This window comes from Homalodisca vitripennis, unplaced genomic scaffold, assembly GCF_021130785.1.
Source record: "Homalodisca vitripennis isolate AUS2020 unplaced genomic scaffold, UT_GWSS_2.1 ScUCBcl_938;HRSCAF=3914, whole genome shotgun sequence".
Classification (NCBI taxonomy): Eukaryota; Metazoa; Arthropoda; class Insecta; order Hemiptera; family Cicadellidae; genus Homalodisca; species Homalodisca vitripennis.
Window position 1 is genome coordinate 44174 of NW_025777050.1, and position 6000 is coordinate 50173.

The window sequence follows — 6000 nt, forward strand, 5'->3', positions numbered from 1 at the left end:
AACCATCATGTTTATATCAGTTGTTTAAATTTTGAAATTTTGTAAATGCGATTTTTAATACATTTTTATGACAGAATATTTAAATAATATAAAATATATACATCCATCTTAGTTTTTATGTATCCTAAATAAAATTATTGTAATTTGTAATTATAATATTCTTTGGATTTTACGTACAATATGTCTGTAAAATTTCAGGAAAAGGCCACAATTAGTTAAGCCATTTATTTTCCTTCTTATGTTATATATAATGCCTTACAATTTAATGTAGATTGAGTACCATAAACAAACCAAGAAGGAAATTAAAGGCATTTGTTTGCAGGATACAAGTAGAATAGGTTCCTTGATAGAAATGTACGAATGTCTCGTGATACACATAACAAGATCTTACCTTCAGTCTGTCTGTTGTAAACTCGATTTAATTGTACTACTGTAATGAAGTATCATTTTCATTTCCCTATGTCTCCAACTAAGTTGAAAAATTTAAATTAAAGTACTTGGCTTTGCGATAATTATGCTAAGTTAATTACTATTTATTTACTCACAGCCCATATATATTAATGAAAAATATGCATGCAGATTATAGCTTTAACCCAAATAATAATATAAGTTCTTCATATTGCTTACTAGAAACGCTGACATTTTTAAAATAATGAGCTTTGGACCACTTAGACCTATTGATATACAGTAGCCAATACAGGGATAAGAATTTGTTTAACCATTCCTCCTTAGACACTATACTCCTGTGTCTGTATTCCTAATATTAGTAGAGATATATTTAATATCTAGACAACGTTTTTCTTGACTGCTAATGTAAATCGTCTAAATTTCACTAACTTAGAGACAAAATGCAATTCCTACAAACCGAGCAATATACTAAATGTACACTGCCACGCGTTACAAATTAGAGGACGGATTAACAACGTTGTAGTTCTCCTAAGGGAGATCTGTTTGAAATTGAACCCAGCTTTCATACACCTTTCACTCTATTCGAGTAATCCCATGGGTTATAACATATTTATGTTTATTCCAAGCGCTATTTAAAAAAAGTTAGTTACAAATAAAATAATAATTTAGTTTAATTTATTTTAGACCTGTTTAAATATACAACACAGGCATTCTAAAACTTTTTAAACCCTCCTTTTAGGCTTTTGATAACTAACGTGACGTGCAATCAGTAAATGGTAATGTAAATACTGCTTAATACTGTTACCCCTTTCTAGTTTATGCATCATAAATAAAACATTTCAAATTACTTTTGTAATTAAAAACATATTATTGCTATACACAAATTTGCCTGTATAATCAAATACGCTATAATATATGTATGTCATACGTACATTGCATACTGTATAAAAAGTTCTTTTTTTAAATACAATGACAATGAAAATTAAGTAATTATATATAATTAAGCTATAAATTTGTATACACATATATATCGACGCCTCCGAATAAGAACATCGTAACTCAAATTTTATGTTTTTTTTATATTTTTACTATAAACAGTGGAGAAGACAATCTTCTATTTTATGTATAAATTCTGTGTTAAAACTGCCTTTTGTTTTTAAATTAATTAATAAAAAATAAAACATCATATCTTTTCTAACAATTCTATGTTTCCCAATAATAACATCGTAAGTTATTTTGTTACTCATGAGTTGCCTCACTGATTATTTAAATCAGCTGTTCAATGTCAGAAAATAGTAATATTAGCATCTTGGTCAGCTGCTTATTGTGTATTGGTGTTTCAGCTTTGTTCTTATAGGTTATGTTTTTTCTTTTGGATAATTCAATGTAATCAGAAGTAGTATAACATTTAAAAATGACTTCAAGAGGTCTAATAATGGTAGACACGATAACAAAGCCTTCTACATCTTCAATAAAAGGTAAGTTTTATTATTTCATGTATTGACTGTAATCAATTCCAAACTATAAAATAGTTGACTTGACATGTTTTTCAATTTCTTTAGATGTCTATTTTATTGACATACATGCCAATTAGGGATCCAATTATAATATTTAATGTTGAGTATTGGCGAGGAAAGTTTAACAAATAGAGCTGATGACACATCTGCTGCAAGTGCAACCTACTACTACACACAACCTAACCTTTAGTAGGCTTGGCTATGTATATAGCCTAGAGACATTTTTAACTGGCCTCCTCAGTAGTTGATGAGGAATGGTAATATGAATATCACCATAAATGGGCAAAGTCTTAAATGCTATATAACACATCCTTTTATATTACGTTATCTTTTAAGATCCATAACTAGTTAATGCCTACAAAACCACTAATCAGTTTTTCCTACTAGAAATATCGTTCAAATAATGGCTTATTTATGTTATCATCAAACAAAATATATTAATATAAAACAATTTTATTAATTGCTGATACTGTTTTGCGGAGTACTTAATATTTGAGTATCTTTTGCTTCTCACATAAATGGGCATATTCTTTGTGCAGCCTAGTTCTACTACAAAATACTACAGGCCTACCTAATTCTATGGGGAAAAGTAAATTTGTTAAGTTTAACAGGATATATAAAATTTTTCTAGTCTAGTCACAAAGCCGATTTTCAATCTCCAGGAGGAGTCACTGTTGAGTACTCACATATTAATGATTTTGAAGCATGTGGCACAGAATAAATTAACATGCTTTTATTAGTTGTGGGCTTTATTAGTCACTGTAGTTTATATTTTATTTCAGATTCTCAACAAGATCAGTGCTCAAATGACAAAGATTCGTTTTTATGTGTGGATGAACTCTTTGAAGATGAACCTGGCAGTAGGCCTACCTATCAGACTAACCAAGACAACTTAACTTGCCTCGAGATGGATAATAATCTCCGCTCATAACCTCTAAATCCAGAGCAGGCTGCAACTGCAGAAATTGTTGAAAATTTTATAGAAGATATAAATGACTACGAAGAGGAATTTTGGGATGATTCAGATTGGGAGCCGTTTGGTGAAGAAAGTGATGAATCAGAGAATGAGTTTAGCAGCATTAAAAGAAGTAATAAAAGAAAAGCCAGTAGACAATTATTTGCTCCAAGTAGCAAAAAAGCTACTATTCTAACAGGCCAATCAAACAATCCCCTGCCACTGGCTCATCAAAGCAACACTCAAGATTCCTCCTCCAATGGTAGGAAAGAAAATCAGAACACAAATATTACTGATTTACCAGAAGTCGATTGTACCAATACTAATAAAAAAAGGAAACAAAGTGTACGTGTGCTAAAAACTTGTTCTGGCAAAAAAGGAGTGTTTCTGTTGAAAATTGGCAAAGTGTCAAAGCCAAAAGATTGAAAAACCTTGGCTTGGAATATGTTAGCCCTACTACCAAAAAAATTGCTTCGGCTAAAACAATGGGTGTTGGTTGCATTGAAAAATGCCGATTGAAATGCCAAACCAGGGTAAACCAAGAACAACGCCTTGTTATCTTTGAAAACTTTTGGAAATTAGGCAATCATACGAGGCAGTGGGATTTCATAGTAAAAACTGCTACCAAGACAGACAAAAAAAACTGCAACCACCAAAGAAAATAGAGATTCCAGAAGAAATTATTCAATTAAATATACTATTCCAGTTCAAAACACCTCTATCCAAGTATGCAAAACAATGTACTTAGATACACTAAGCATAACTGATATGTGGGTTAGGACAGCGTCCAATAAACTGGAAAGATCTGATGAAGTTACAGTAACCCCAGATAAAAGGGGAAACACACTGAGCGTGGTAAGCGGATTATAAGCCATTCTGTCACGCCTCCTGCTCAGCTGGGGCGAAGGGGGTGTACTCAGGAACCAAACGCAGCTCAGATTACAGCAACTTTATTAACTTAAACAACAACACTTCCGAACCCATGGACACCACGCGTCACGACCATCACTAGGCTAAGCCCTACACTAGATCGGCCCTCAGGGAGCTCGGACGTCCGCTCGCGCCGGAGTCCTCTCACGTACACACCGCCTCGGGCGCTCACCTTGCTGACCTCCCCCTCCAGTACTTCCAGACGGCGGGAACATGGGCCCCGACGTCACACACCCCCAGCCAAATTAAGGGTGGTTGTTGGGGTGGATGCCCTCTAGGAGTTCGTCTTCTTCATTCTTCCAGGCCCTGGCAGCTGGTCCCATGGTTGTGTTCAGCTGGGACGTGCAATCAGTAAATGGTAATGTAAATACTGCTTAATACTGTTACCCCTTTCTAGTTTATGCATCATAAATAAAACATTTCAAATTACTTTTGTAATTAAAAACATATTATTGCTATACACAAATTTGCCTGTATAATCAAATACGCTATAATATATGTATGTCATACGTACATTGCATACTGTATAAAAAGTTCTTTTTTAAATACAATGACAATGAAAATTAAGTAATTATATATAATTAAGCTATAAATTTGTATACACATATATATCGACGCCTCCGAATAAGAACATCGTAACTCAAATTTTATGTTTTTTTTATATTTTTACTATAAACAGTGGAGAAGACAATCTTCTATTTTATGTATAAATTCTGTGTTAAAACTGCCTTTTGTTTTTAAATTAATTAATAAAAATAAAACATCATATCTTTTCTAACAATTCTATGTTTCCCAATAATAACATCGTAAGTTATTTTGTTACTCATGAGTTGCCTCACTGATTATTTAAATCAGCTGTTCAATGTCAGAAAATAGTAATATTAGCATCTTGGTCAGCTGCTTATTGTGTATTGGTGTTTCAGCTTTGTTCTTATAGGTTATGTTTTTTCTTTTGGATAATTCAATGTAATCAGAAGTAGTATAACATTTAAAAATGACTTCAAGAGGTCTAATAATGGTAGACACGATAACAAAGCCTTCTACATCTTCAATAAAAGGTAAGTTTATTATTTCATGTATTGACTGTAATCAATTCCAAACTATAAAATAGTTGACTTGACATGTTTTCAATTTCTTTAGATGTCTATTTTATTGACATACATGCCAATTAGGGATCCAATTATAATATTTAATGTTGAGTATTGGCGAGGAAAGTTTAACAAATAGAGCTGATGACACATCTGCTGCAAGTGCAACCTACTACTACACACAACCTAACCTTTAGTAGGCTTGGCTATGTATATAGCCTAGAGACATTTTTAACTGGCCTCCTCAGTAGTTGATGAGGAATGGTAATATGAATATCACCATAAATGGGCAAAGTCTTAAATGCTATATAACACATCCTTTTATATTACGTTATCTTTTAAGATCCATAACTAGTTAATGCCTACAAAACCACTAATCAGTTTTTCCTACTAGAAATATCGTTCAAATAATGGCTTATTTATGTTATCATCAAACAAAATATATTAATATAAAACAATTTTATTAATTGCTGATACTGTTTTGCGGAGTACTTAATATTTGAGTATCTTTTGCTTCTCACATAAATGGGCATATTCTTTGTGCAGCCTAGTTCTACTACAAAATACTACAGGCCTACCTAATTCTATGGGGAAAAGTAAATTTGTTAAGTTTAACAGGATATATAAAATTTTTCTAGTCTAGTCACAAAGCCGATTTTCAATCTCCAGGAGGAGTCACTGTTGAGTACTCACATATTAATGATTTTGAAGCATGTGGCACAGAATAAATTAACATGCTTTTATTAGTTGTGGGCTTTATTAGTCACTGTAGTTTATATTTTATTTCAGATTCTCAACAAGATCAGTGCTCAAATGACAAAGATTCGTTTTTTATGTGTGGATGAACTCTTTGAAGATGAACCTGGCAGTAGGCCTACCTATCAGACTAACCAAGACAACTTAACTTGCCTCGAGATGGATAATAATCTCCGCTCATAACCTCTAAATCCAGAGCAGGCTGCAACTGCAGAAATTGTTGAAAATTTTATAGAAGATATAAATGACTACGAAGAGGAATTTTGGGATGATTCAGATTGGGAGCCGTTTGGTGAAGAAAGTGATGAATCAGAGAATGAGTTTAGCAGCATTAAAAGAAGTAATA